Consider the following 15,117-nt stretch of genomic DNA (forward strand, 5'->3'; position numbering starts at 1 on the left):
CCCACAGTATGAGCTCCCTCTAGGCTTAGGCTTCAGTAAGGTACAGAGTCACAATTCCTCTGTATTTGTAACGTTAACATTTCTACAGATGAAAAGAGGTACCTGTATAATCTGAGTAGCCAAAGTACAGGTACAGGAGTGTGTCTGAGAGGCAAATAACTTTCCTGCTAACCTGGCAGGGGAGCTGACATTGCTCCAACCCTTCTCCTTGATAATACCTTTGTGCGACTCACTGAGAGCTGCTCCAGTCACCTCTGTCAAGGTCGGGACCTCATTTACCCACCAGCATTAGCTACAACTGGTTTCTACCCAGGGACAACTCCACTAATGGCCTGAAGCCTAAACCATCAAACCAGTAAATAAATAACTGAGGAAAAATAGTTAAATCAAAAGTACACACAATGTGGGAAATAAATACATTAAAAGTGCACACCATGGAGACCTCTAACATTCCAAAACCATAAGAAATAGTGAACTTACTCACAGACCAAATACATTGCTACTAAAACCATCATATGAGAGAGCCAACTTACAAAGACTGTCTATAATGAAGAATCTTTTACAGACTCGTCATCACTGAAAACACCAAGAACCACATTAGGCTATAATTATCTATAAGCATTACAGTCTCATCCCTAAAGAAAAACAACAAATTTAAAAACAAATCAAATAAACACAGTAAAATAAAATATAAATTCAATAATAATGAGAAGAAATAGTCTATGCACATTAGAAGAAAACAGAACAATAACTCTGGTAACATGACAAAACAGACTACTATAACTCCCACAGAAAAATCACATTAGTTCTATAACAATGGACTCAAACCAAGAGGAAATCTTTGAAATATCAGATAAGAAAGTGAGAAGGTCACATATAGACCATGGAATACTATACAGCCATAAAGAAAGAAGAGTTCATGTCCTTTGCAGGGACTGAATAAAGCTGGAAACCATCATTCTCAACAAATTGACACAAGAACAGAAAATCGAACACCACATGTTCTCGCTCATAAGTGGATGCTAAACAATGAGAACACATGGATCCAGTGAGGAGAATATCACACACGGGAGCCTGTCAGGGGTGGGAGAATAGGGGAGGGATAGCAGGGATTGGGTGATGGGGGAGGGATAGCATTAGGAGAAATACCTAATATAGATGACAGGGTGATGTATTTAGCAAACCATCATGGCATGTGTATAACTGTGTAAGAAACCTGCATGTTTTGCCAATGTACCCCAGAACTTAAAGTATAATAAAAAAAAAAAAGAAATTCAGGAGATCAGTTATTAAGCCACTCCAGGAGATATCAGAGAAAGATGAAAACTATCAAAAATAAATTTTAAAAGTAATTCAGGATATAAATGAAAAATTTTCTGGAAAGATAGATATCATCAAGGAAATCCAGTCAAAACTGGAAATGAAAGCTACACTGAGGAACGACTAAATCCACTGCTAAAATGAACATAGCAGACAGCCTGAGGGAAGTACAAAATGCAGTGGAAAGTTTTAAAAATATACTAGAACAAGTAGAAGAACAAATTTTAGGGCTTGAAGACAAGGGTTTTGTAATTATATATATATATATATATATAATTGCATTTTAGGTTCTGGGTTACATGTAAAGAATATGCAGGATTGTTGCATAGGTACATACATGACAATGTGTTTTGCTGCCTCCATCCCCATCACCTATATCTGGCATTTCTCCCCATTTTATCCTCCTCAACTCCCCACTCCCCACTCTCCCTCCCCTGTTTCCCCCCAGCAGACCCCAGTGTGTGATGCTCCTCTCCCTGTGTCCATGTGTTCTCATTGTTGAACACCCACCTATGAGTGAGAACATGTGGTGTTTGATTTTCTGTTCCTGTGTCAGTTTGCTGAGAATGATGGTTTCCAGGTTCATCCATGTCCCTACAAAAGACACTAACTCATCATTTTTTATGGCTGCATAGTATTCCATGGTGTATAAGTGCCACATTTTCCCTGTCCAGTCTATCATTGATGGGCATTTGGGCTGGTTCCAAGTCTTTGCTATTGTAAACAGTGCTACAATGAACATACGTGTGCATGTGTCCTCGTAATAGAATGATTCATAATCATTTGGCTATATACCCAGTAATGGGATTGCTGGGTCAAATGGAATTTCTATTTCTAGGTCCTTAATTAAGCTAATCAAACAAATATGAGAAAAAAATCAAAAGATATGAACAAATCACCAAGAAATATGTGATTATATTAAATGGCCAGACCTAAGAATAATTAACATTCATGAGGGAGAAGAGAAAATAATAAGTTTGGAAAACTTACTTGAAGGAATATTAAAAAAAAAAAAAAATTCCCTGGCCTGGATAAAGATCTAGATATCCAAATACAAGAAATCCAGAAAATTTCAAAAAATTTATTGCAAAAACACTTTCTCCAAGGCCTATAGTCATCAGGCTATCTAAAGTCAACATGAAAGAAAAACTACTAAGAACAGTAAGATAAAAGCATTAGGCAACCTACAAAGGACAACTTATCATATGTTAGCAGACCTGTCAGCAGAAATCTTTCAAGCCAGAAGGGATTAGGTCTTATCCTCAACCTCCTCAAACAGAACAACTATCAGATAAGAATTTTGTATCTTGCAAAACTAAGGTACATAGATGAAGGAGCAATAAATTCACTTTGAGAAAACAAATGCTAAGGGAACTCGTCACTACCAAACCAGTACTAAAAAAATAAATGCTTAAAAAATTCTAAATCTTGAACCAATAGCACATTATACTACAAAATAGAACATCTTGAAGGCTTAAAATTCACAGGACCTATGAAATAACACAATAAGAAAACTAGATAACAATTAACATGATGAAGAGAATAGCATCTCATATCTCAATATTAACGTTAAATGTAAATGGACTAAATGATCCACAGAATGCCATCATAATAAATAAAAAATTAAAATCCAAATATCTGCTGTCTTCAAGAGGTTTATATATTTGCATTTTATATGAAAGGGCTTATATAAACTCAAGGTAAAAGGGTGAAAAAAGATTCCATGCAAATGGAAACCAAAAGCAAATAGGAGTAGCTACTCTTGTATCAGACAGAACAGACTTCAAAGAAACAACAATGAAAAAGAAAGAGATAGTCACTATAAAATAATAAAAGAATCAATTGAGCAAGAAGATACTGAATTTCTAAATTTATATGCACCAAAAGTGGAGCTCCTAGATTCATGAAACAATTACTATTAGACTGAAGAAACGAAATAGATAGAAAAAAATAACAGTGAAATTCAATACAACACTGACAGCACTATAAAGGTGTTTGAAGAAGTCAACAGAGAAACAATAAACTTAAATAGCATGCTTGAATAAATGGAATTATCAGATATTTACAGAAAATTCTTACCAACAACTGCAGAATATACATTCTTCTTATCAGCACATGGAATATTCTTCAAGATAGATCAAAATAGGCTACAAAACAAGTCTTAATAACTTTAAAAAATCAATGTCTTCTCAGACCACAACAGAATAAAACTAGAAATCCACTCCAAAAAGAACCTTCAAAACTATACAAATGCATAGAAATTAAATAATCTGATCCTGAATAATAATATCTGCATTAAAAATAAAATTATGCATTTTGTGAAGAGACGAAGACTGAGCGGTTGTGACCTCATTGCCGACCTCCGATCTCGAGCAGCAGTTGGCTTCTCCATGTAGAACTCGAGAGTAGAAGACTCAGAATCAAATCTTTTCTACTTCCCTCCTCCTGTTTTCCACTTTGTGAGAAACCTTATTATCAAACGCTATGGCCTGCAACGTTACCAATAAGACAGATCCTCACTCCATGAACTCCCGTGTGTTCATAAGAAATCTCAACACTCTTGTGGTCAAGAAATCTGATGTGGAGGCAATCTTTTCAAAGTATGGGAAAATTGTGGGCTGCTCTATTCATAAGGGCTTTGCCTTCGTTCAATATGTTAATGAGAGAAATGCCCAGGCTGCTGTAGTGAGAGGATAGCAGAATGATTGCCAGCCAGGTTTTAGATATTAACCTGGCTGCAGAGCCAAAAGTGAACCGAGGAAAAGCAAGTGTGAAACGATCTGCAGCAGAGATGTACGGCTCCTCTTTTGACCTGGACTATGACTTTCAATGGGATTATTAGGATGTACAGTTACCCAGCATGTACCTCCTCCTCCTATTGCTTGGGCTGTAGTGCCCTTGAAATATCAGCGTGTATCAGGAAACACCTCACGAAGGGGCAAAAGTGGCTTCAATTCTAAGAGTGGACAGCAGGGATCTTCCAAGTCTGGAAGGTTGAAAGGAGGTAACCTTCAGGCCATTAAAAAGAATTTGACCCAGACAAAACAAAAAGTGGATTCTCTCCTGGAAAACCTGGAAAATTTAAAAAAGGAACAGAGTAAACAAGCAGTAGAGATGAAGAATGATAAGTCATAAGAGGAGCAGAGCAGCAGGTCCGTGAAGAAAGATGAGACTAATGTGAAGATGGAGTCTGAGGGGGTGCAAATGTCTCTGCTGAGGAGGGTAACCTACTGGATGATAACAATAATGAAGATCGGAGGATGAACAGGTGAAAACCAAGGGAAAGGAAAGAAAAAGGTGGTGGAAGGGGGCTCAGGGACACATGGAGTGCCTCTAACTCCACTCTATTTGTGCCTGTTTCTCACAACTGAAGTTGATCAGGGATGATGAAAAAGAGTCTGAGGAAGGAGAGGATGACAGAGACAGTGCCCAATGGTGAGGTTGACTCTTAAGTACATAGTGGTGTTTAGAAATCTTTTACCATTATTTCTTTACCTAGGCACTTGTCTAAGATCAAATTTTTCACCAGATCCTCTCCCCTAGTATCTTCAGCACATGCTCACTGCTCTCCCCATCCTTGTCCTTTCCATGTTCATTAATTCATATTTCCCTGCATCTAGTCCCATTTTCACTTCCTTTGACAATTCTAGTACTTTTGTTAAGTCTTACCCTATAATTTTTGCTTTTAATTTTGATACCTCTTTATGACTTAATCATCAAAAGGATGTATGGTTTTTATCAACTGTCTCCAAAATCATCTCTTGTTATGCAGAGAGTACAATTCTTTTCATTCACACATAAGTTCAGTAGTTGCTTCCCTAACTGCAAAGGCAATCTCATTGAGTAGCTCCTGAAAGCAGCTTTGAGTTAGAAGTTTGTGTGTTACACCCCAACATTAGTGTGCTGTGTGGGGCAGTTCAATGCAAATGTAACAATATATTTTTATGAATGAGAGTTGGCATGTCACATGCATCCTCTAGAAAAATAATTAGTGTTAGAGTCTTAATATTTGTTTTCTAAAGATACTGTGGGTTGTTTTTGTGAATAGCCTGATGTTTGGGACCTTTTTTCCTCAAACTAAACAAGTCCTTACTAAGCCAGGAATTTGGAGAAAAGAAAACCATAAAATTATGATGAAAATTAAAAATGTTTTTGAATTGAATAGTGACACAGTTATCAAACCTCTGGTATACAGCAAAATAAGTACTAAGAGAGAAGTTTATAGCACTAAATGCCTACATCATAAAGTCTGAAAAAGCGCAAATTGACATCTAATGTCATACTTCAAGGAACAACAGAAACAAAAACAAACTAAACTTAAAACTAGAAGAAGGGAAGAAATAAAGATCACAACAGAACTAAATAAAATTTGAATAAAAATTATAAAAGATCAATGAAACGAAAATCTGGTTCTTTGAAAAAATAAACAAAATTGGTAGACCATTAGCTAGATTTGTCAAGAAGAGAGAAGATGGAGATAAGCACAATAGAAATAAAACTGAAGACATTACAACTGACACCACAGAAAGACAAAAGATCATTCAAGACTACTATGAACACCTTTATGCACACAAACTAGTAAACCTAGCACATATACACCACGGAATACTATGCAGCCATAAAAAAGAATGAGTTCATGTCTTCTGCAGGGACATGGATGAAGCTGGAAGCTGTCATTCTCAGCACACTAATACATGAACAGAAAACCAAACACCACATCTTCTCACTCATAAGTGGATGTTGAACAATGAGAACACATGAACACAGAGGGGAGAACATCACATACCAGGGCCTGTTGGGTGGTGGTGGTGGGGCAAATTGATGGAGAGCATTAGGACAAATACCTAATGCATGCTGAACTGAAAACCTAGATGATGGGTTGATAGGTGCAGCAAACCACCAGGGCACATGTATACCTATGTAACAAACCTGCATGCTCTGCACATATATCCCAGAGCCTAAAGTAAAATAAAAAATATATATAAATGGATAAATTCCTGTATTAAATTAGGAAGAAATAGAAACCTTGAATAGACTAATAACATGCATCAAGATCAAATCAGTTATTTAAAAATTGCCAACCATCATAAGGCTCAGAACTGTATAGATTCACAGTAGAATTCCACCAGACATTTAAAGAAGAATTGGCACCAAGCCTCCTGAAACTATTCCTAAAGATTGAGAAAGAAGAAATCCTTCCTCAATTATTTTATGAAGGTAGTAGCACTTTGATAGCCAAAGCAGAGGTGGACACAACAAAAAAGAAAACTACAGATCACTTTCCCTGATGAACATACGTGCAAAAATCCTAAACAAAACATTAGCCAATAAAATTCAACAGAACATCAAAAAGATAATCCATTATGATCAAGTGGATTTTATCCCAAGGATGTAGGGATGGTTTAACATGTTCAAGTAATAAATGTGATACAAACATCTAAACAGAAGTAAAACCATAAACCATATGATCGTCTCAATAGGTTCAGAAGAGCATTCAACAAAATCCAACACTCCTTTATAATAAGATCTCTCAAGTAACTAGGATAGAAGAGACCTAGGTCAAAGTAATAAAAGCCATATATGACAAACCCACAGTCAACATTATACTAACTAGGGAAAAGTTTAAAACATTTTCCCTGAGAAAAGGACCAAGGCAAGGATGCCCACTTTCTCTACTTCTATTCAACATAGTTTGGGAAGAACAGTAAGCCAAAGGAATTAGGCAAGAAAAAAAAAAGTTAAGGCCAATAAACTTGGAAAAGAAGAAGTCAAACAATCACTATTTGCTGATGATACGATTGTATTTCTAGAAAATCCTGAATACTGCTCCCAAAAACTCTTAGATTTGATAAACAAATTCAGTAGTTTAGGTCACAAAATAAATGCACACAAATTAGTAGCACTGCTATATACCAACAAAGACCCTGTTGAGAAACAAACCAAGAATTCAATACCTTTTACAACAGCTGCACAAAAATAAAATACCTAGTAATATACATAACCAAAGAAGTAGAAGATTTCTGAAAGGAGAACTACAAAACACTGCTGAAAGAAATCACAGATGACACAAACAAATATGAATACAGCCCATATTTATAGAACAGAAGAATCAATATTGTGAAAATGATCATATTACCCCAAACAATCTCCAGATTCAATTCTATTGCCATCAAAATACCAACATCATTTTTCACAGAATTAGAAAAAAAAAATTAAAATTTGTACGGAACCAAAACAGAACCCAGATGGCCAAAGCAATGTTAAGCAAAAAGAACAAATCTAGAGGAATCACATTACTGACTTTAAAGTATGCAACAAAGCTATAGTTACCAACCCAACATGGAACTGGTAAAAAAGTAGACACGTAGAGCAATGGAACAGACGAGAGAACCCAGAAATAAAGCTGAATATGTACAGCCAACTGATCTTTGACTAAGCAAACAAAAACGTAAATTAGGGAATGGACACCCTATTTAATAAATGGTGCTGAGAAAACTGGCAAGCCACATATAAAAGAATGAAATGTAATGCCTATCTCTCACCATATAAAAACCTAACTCAAGATGAATCAGAGACTTAAATATAAGACCTGAAACTATAAAAATTCTTGAAATTAATGTTGAAAAAAATATTCTAGACATCAGCCTAGGTAAGGAATTCATAACTTAGACCCTAAAAGCAAATGCAACAAAAACAAAAATAAATAAATGAGACCTAATTAATCTAAAAAGCTCCTTTCTGGACAGTAAAAGAAATAATCAACAGAGTAAACAGACAACCTGCAGAATGGAAGAAAAATTTTGTAAACTATGCATCTGACAAAGGTCATATCCAGAACCTGCAAATATTCAAAAAATCACCAAGAGTAAAACCAAATAATCCCATTTAAAAAATAGTCAAAGACATAAACAGGCATTTCTCAGAAGAAGGTATACAAATGTCCAACAAACATTTAAAAAAGTTCAACATTACTAATCATCAGAGAAATGAAAATTAAAACCACAATGAGAACAGATATCACTTTACTCCTGCAAGAATTACCATTATTAAAAAGTCAAAAAAAAAAAAAAAGATTTTGGTGTGCACGTGTCTTTAACGTTCTGTGAACTGAAACTAAACAACTTAAACTTCAAAAGAAAATAACAGCAACCTATTAACATACACAAACCACCTTCCTATTGATGTATAAACTTCAAAGCAATATGGTCTATTCAGATTTTTCAAGATTGCTCAAGACATTGTTCAAAAAATGTATTTGTTTTTGTTTCTCTTTTTTCTTCTATTTTCTCTTCATAGGACATGAGACTTCAAAAATTGTGAAAAATGAGCTTTCTTAATAATGTGTTAATCTCATGTTAAATTATTAATTTGTGTATGCTAAAACATTATTGCATTCCTGGGATAAATCCCACACGAGATGGTGAAATATTATTTTAATGTGCTGTTAAATTTGGTTTGCTCACATTTTTTTTTTTTTTTTAGTTTTTTAAACTATGTTTATCAGGGTTATTAGCCTGTAGTGTTTCCTTTTTTTTTCTTTTCTTTTTTTTTTCTTTTTTTTTTTTTTTTTTCCTTGTAGTGTCTGTGTCTGGCTTTGCTATCTGAGTCATGCTGGCCTTGTAAAATGAGTTTGAAATTATTTTCTTTTCTTATTTTTTAGAACAGTTAAATAAGAATTGGCATCAGTTATTCAATGTTTGGTTAAACTTAATAGAGGTCTCTGCAGGTTTTAGGTTTTTCTTTCATGAGAAATATATTATTAATGTGTCAATTTCTTCATTAATTATTGTTATTTTCACAATTTTTATTTCTTTGTGATTCATTCTTCTTAGGTTATATATTCTAGGAATGTGTCTATTTCTTCTAAGTTATCTAGTTTGTTAGCATATAATTTTTAATAGTTTTGCATTATTCATTGTATTTCTGTCATAGCAATTGCAATATATCTTCTTTCATTGCTGATTTTACTTGAGCATTTTCTATTGGTTTCTTAGTCTAGCTAAAATCTTGTCAATTTTGTTTAAATTTTCTAAGAGAAACAACTCAATTTTGTTGATTTCTTTCTATTCTTTTTGTAGTGTCTATTTTACTTATTTCTGTTCCAATCTTTATTAGTTGTTTACTTCTGCTAACTTTGGGCTTAGATTGTTCTTTGTTATCTAGTTTATTGAGATGTAACATTAGGTTTTTCCTTTTATATCTTTTTGTTTTTTTTTTTTAAATAGATGGTAACTGCTATAAACTTCCATCTTAGAACTGCATTTGTTGCATGCCACATGTCTTGATAGTTATATTTTATTTTGTTTCCTCCAGATACTTTTTTTATTTTACATTCAGAAGGTACATGTATGAGTTTATTACCTGGATATATTGTGTAATGGTGAGGTTTGGGATATGAAGAATTTTTTTACTTAAGTACTGAGCATAGTATCCACCAGTTTGTTTTTCAACCATTGCACCTCTCCCTTCCTCTTTCCCTACTTCCCTTCTCTAGCAGTCTCCTGTTTCTATTGTTGCCATCTCTACGACCATGAGTACTTGATATTTATATTCCACTTATAAGCGAGATCATGTGGTATTTCATTTTCTGTTCCTGCATGAATTCACTTAGAATAATGGTCTCCAGCTCCATCCATGTTGCTGTAAACACCATAATTTCATTCTTTTTATGGCCAAATAATATTTCATGGTGAATATATACCGTATTTGCTTATCCAATACACCACTGAGGGGCACCTAATTTGAGTCCATTTCTTTGCTGTTGTGAATAGCATGGAGATAAACATACGCGTGCATGTGTCTCTTTGGAAGAATAATTTATTTTCTTTTGGCTATATACCCAGTAATGGGATTGCTGGGTCAAACAACAGTTCAGTTTTAAGTTCTTTGAGAAATCTCCAAACTGCTTTCCACAGTGGCTGAACTAATTTACATTCTCACCAACAATGTATAAACATCTCCATTTCTTTAAAGCCTCATCAATATCTGTTGCTTTCTGACATTTTAATAACAGGCAATCTGGTTGGCATGATTGTATCTCCTTGTGGTTTTGACTTGCACTTCTCTGATGATTAGTGATGATGAGCATTTTTTTTTCATAGGTTTGTGGGCTGGTTGTATGTCTTCTTTTGTGGAATATATGTTTATGTCCTTTGCCCAGTTTTGTTTGCTTTATCCTTGTTAAGTTTCTTATAGCTGCTGGATATTAAACCTCTGTTGGATGCATGGTTTGCAAATGTTTTCTCTCATTCTTCATGTTGTCTGTTTACTCTGTTGATTATTTCTTTTGCTTTGCTGAAGATTTCATTTTAATTTGGTCTCACTTGTCAATTTTTGTTTTTGTTGCAATTACTTTTGAGGACTTAGTCATAAAATCTTTCCCAGAGGCCCATGTCTAGAATGGTGTTTCTAAGACTTTTCTTTAAGATTCTTATACTTTGAGATTTTAGATTTAATACTTCATTTCATCTTGAATTAATTTTGCATATGGTGAAAGGTAGGTGTTCAGTTTTATTCTTCTGCATATCTATCCCAACACCATTTATGAAATGGGGAGTCTTTTTCTTGTTTCTTATTTTTTTACTTTGTTGAAGATTAAATGATTGTAGATGTTTGGCTGTATTTTAAAGTTTTCTATTCTGTTCCATTGGCTTATGTGTCTATTTCTGTACCAGAACTATGATGTTTTGGTTACTGTAGGCTTAGAGCATAGTTGAAGGTTAGGTAATGTGATGCCCTTGGCTTTGTTGTCTTGACTTAGGATTGTTTTTCTATCTGGGTATGTAAATTTCTTTTTAAATTTCTTAAGTGATTCATTGGTTGTCTAGAAGAATATTGTTCAATTTTCATAAATTTGTAAATTTTCCAAATTTATAATTTTTCAAAATTTCTTCTGTAATTCATTTCTAGTTTTATTTCATTGTTATCAGAAGTGTTAGTTGATATTATTTCAATTATTTAAAATTTGCTAATTTTTTCATAGGCTAAAATTTGATCCAACTTGGAGAATGTTCCATGTGCATTTAGGAAGAATGAATATTCTGAATGGAATATTATGTATATGTCAGGTACATTTGGTTTAAAGTGTAGCTTAATTCCAATGCTTCCTTATTGATCTTCTGTCTCCATGGTATATTAATTTTTGATAGTGGTGCACTAAGTGATTTTATTTTTTGTATTTTTCAGTTTTAGATTTTGTTTGAGTTTTTAAAATAATTTTATTCTCTGTTAAATTTCTGGGTTTGTTCATTTATTATTTTTCCTAATTTTATTGTTTCTTTTTATTTTCTTGAAGTTTTGAGATTTTTTTCTTAAGATAACTATTTGTAATTATTTTTCAGGCAGTTTGTATGTCTCCATTTTGGGGCTCAGCTCCTGGAAGATCACTGTGTCCTTTTAGTGATGTCTTAGTGTGCTTGTATTGTCCTTACAAAATACCTTATACTGGATACTTCATAAAGAGTATAAATATATTTGTCACCATTCTGGGAACTGGCAACAAAAAGAGCAGATAGGTTTCACTGTCTGGTAAGAACTGTTCTCTGCTGTGTCTTCATATGGTGGAAGGTGCAAGGGCAAGCTAACCAAGTCCTGAGTGAAGTCTCTTTTATAATTATCCTAATAAAATTTACAAGGAGAGGAACCCTCCTGACCTAATCACCTATTAAATGTCCTATCTTGTAATATTATACCATTGACCATTATCTCACAACACCTATATTTTTAAGGGGACATACTCAAACTATAGCATTTGCTTTTGGTTACCCAAAATTCATGTTCTTCTCATATGGAAAATACATTTATTCCACTTTAATACTCCCCAAATTCTTAGTTTATTTCAGCATCAACTCAAAAGTCTGAAGTTCAGAGTCTCATCTAAATCATATTTGGGTAAGACTCAAGACATTATTCATCGAGAAAAATTTCCATCTGTTGGCTAGCCTGTGAAGTTAAAGCAGTTATGTACTTGCAAAAGAAAATTCTGGGACAGTTTTAGAATATGCATTTCAATTTCAAAGGTGAGAAATAGGTTAAAAAAATGTGAAAGGTCCAAAACCAGTCTTAATACAAGGTAAATAACACCCTATAGAGAATCCTAAGAATAGACCTCCCTGACACCATGTCTTTCCTTTTGCACAAACTAAGATGGGAGTTGAGCACCCAGGCTCTTGGTGACCACACCATCATGGATATTCTAGAAACAGCCCATGATGCAACTTTCATGGGTTGAAGGCTTAGCCTATGACTCTCCAATGCTGATACTTCATGCTGATCACTTTACAGAACTGGGGTCTTGGGAATGGTCCTGCCAGGAAAGCTTCACTAAGTATTGGCCTAGTGGGAAATCTCTGCAGTGTCCCAGCCCCAGAGTTCTACTAGGCAATGCTCTGGTGATGGCTCTCAGCGGTGACTCCAGTCCCACAGATCTACTGGTTATTTTCTAAATGTGGACTTTCTTTAGCATGCCCACCCCTGAAATAGTTTGCTGCCTGGGCCCCAAGACTGTCTATGGCATCCTGTAAAATCTAGATAGAGTTAATCATGCCTCTGCAGCTCATGCACTCTGTACACCTGCAGAATTAGGACTACATGGACACTGCCAAGGGCCCTATTTTGTACCCTAGGAAGGTGGTGGCCTGAGGCTCATGTATGCCTGCTTGAACTGCAGCTGGGGCAGCTCAAGAGCATTGTGCCACAATGTGGGTAAACAAAGATGAGACAACGTTAGGCAACAAGCCCTGATGTTTCATGAGCAACAGAATTTTGGAGGGTACACATTCAAATCATTTTATTTGCTCCTAGACCCCAAATCTGTGTCCTTCTCACATGCAAAATAAATTTATTCCACCCCAGTAGCCCCAGAAATATTAAATACTAGTTAATAGTTATTAGTGACTATTTAATTTCCATTTTATAAAAATTATTCTGGCTGTTATGTAAATAATAGATTGGCATAGGGCCATGAACAAATATAGGAAGAACAGTTAGGAGACTGTTAATCAAATTAGAAAGACGATAGAGCCAGTTATGAGACATAATTGATGCAAGTTGATAGCATATCTGCATTTATAATTTTTTCCTGGGGACAATATTATCCTTTCTATTCACTACCTGCTTGTAACAAAAAAAAATACATAAAATGTGAAAAAAATGAAAAAGAAGAAAGCAAAACACAACCACAATCTTCTGTTTTAGCCTCTTCCAGCCCTTGTCTCTCTTCCTATTCCCTTACACACACACACACACACACACACACACACACACACACACACACATACACACAATCAGTCCTGTATTTGGAATGTGCTTAGTTCCAGTGTTTCTTTTGTGTAGGGTGGAAGATGCTTTTAACCAGTGTTTGATAAATATAATGATATACGAATAAATAAATGTAGTAAGTCTAATAGGAACATCATCTTGCTATAATTTGACTAAACATGGATGCTCATTTTTATTAGCAATCAACTTTGTGGTTTCTTTCCTCCAGTGAGTTGATCATGAAATTAATCTCTTGTAATCATTGATATGGGACTAATGGCTAAAATAAGAACACACATATATAAAATTCATGATTCAAAAATTTAGAGTTTATAAGTTCTGTGATTTTAGAAGATGCTCCAAAACATGAAAATTTTATGACTATCTTTTAAACTCTGAGATTATATATAAAATATAATATTCATTATTAAGAGTAATAATATATAACTATGTTAAGAAAAGGACTAAATACATGATTAAAGGGATAATAATATCAAAACAAGAAAATGAAAATATATTCTTTTATTCAGTGCTTCAATTTAACGGTATTTCAAAACCACCCCAATAGAGAGTATTAGAAAAGAATTCTCATATAAAGTGAAGACTGTAAGGAACCTTAGACGTAATCTAATATAAATATTCATTTTCTACATAATGAAATTCGGATCCAGAAAAATGAAATGCTCAAAATTCTGTTAGCAGAACTGGGACTAGAACTTAGTTCAATTATTTCATCACTTTTTTTGCAATACTACACACACACACACACACACAGACACACACACATACACACACTCTTCTAATACAACTCTCTGTATCTATCTCAGTTTTGACAATTGTCTACTCCTTATATTTACCATATAGGATTTTTTGTTTCTGTTCTTTCTTTTTTGGGCCAATAGCTACACCTAATTCATTGTACCACACTTTATTCATTCCAGGTAGTTGGAAGGAAAATGATTTCATTTAATGGGTTCTCATAACTATTGTCCTTTAAAACATATAATATTTTCTTTTATAGAAAAGATCAGAACACCTCTTTGAAATACAACACAATTTCAACTAACTTGAATGCCTGATGTAGGCATTTCTGTATAACTAAATGATCTGGTTAGATGGAGCTTTAGAATTAAAAAAAGTTCTGCAGATTTTAATGAATTTCTGGAGGCCCATTTCTGGATATCATGTAGTTTAATGATCATAACTGAATGTCTTTTATAAAACAACATTTTTTGACTGAGGATAAGTCTTGAGTTTCAGCTGCCTGAAAAATAATTGTCAAGGACTACAGATATGAATAACACACCAGAGGCTAAGTTTTACATGTACTATCCCCCAGAAAATGAACCTGGCAATTTTACTAAAAATTTGTCAATATACATGTGTTTTTCTATTACTTGTTTTATTTAAACACAATGAAATAATACAACAACAAGAAAATCTCTGCATTAAAGCTGTGTTCTAACTAGTTGAAGCTTGATAGCACTGAAAACAGATTTTACTAATCACCACTTTAATGAATATAAGGTTTTAGGAAAG

At 34.2% G+C, this 15,117-nt stretch overlaps 1 pseudogene; it reads left to right on the plus strand.

Annotated features, from left to right (window-relative positions):
• Nucleotides 1–3,804: 3,804 nt before the first annotated feature.
• LOC101037843 (heterogeneous nuclear ribonucleoproteins C1/C2 pseudogene) lies at nucleotides 3,805–4,657 on the plus strand (annotated as a pseudogene).
• The last annotated feature ends 10,460 nt before the right edge of the window (nucleotides 4,658–15,117 follow it).

Source organism: Saimiri boliviensis, chromosome X (assembly GCF_048565385.1).
Source record: "Saimiri boliviensis isolate mSaiBol1 chromosome X, mSaiBol1.pri, whole genome shotgun sequence".
In the NCBI taxonomy this organism is placed as follows: domain Eukaryota; kingdom Metazoa; phylum Chordata; class Mammalia; order Primates; family Cebidae; genus Saimiri; species Saimiri boliviensis.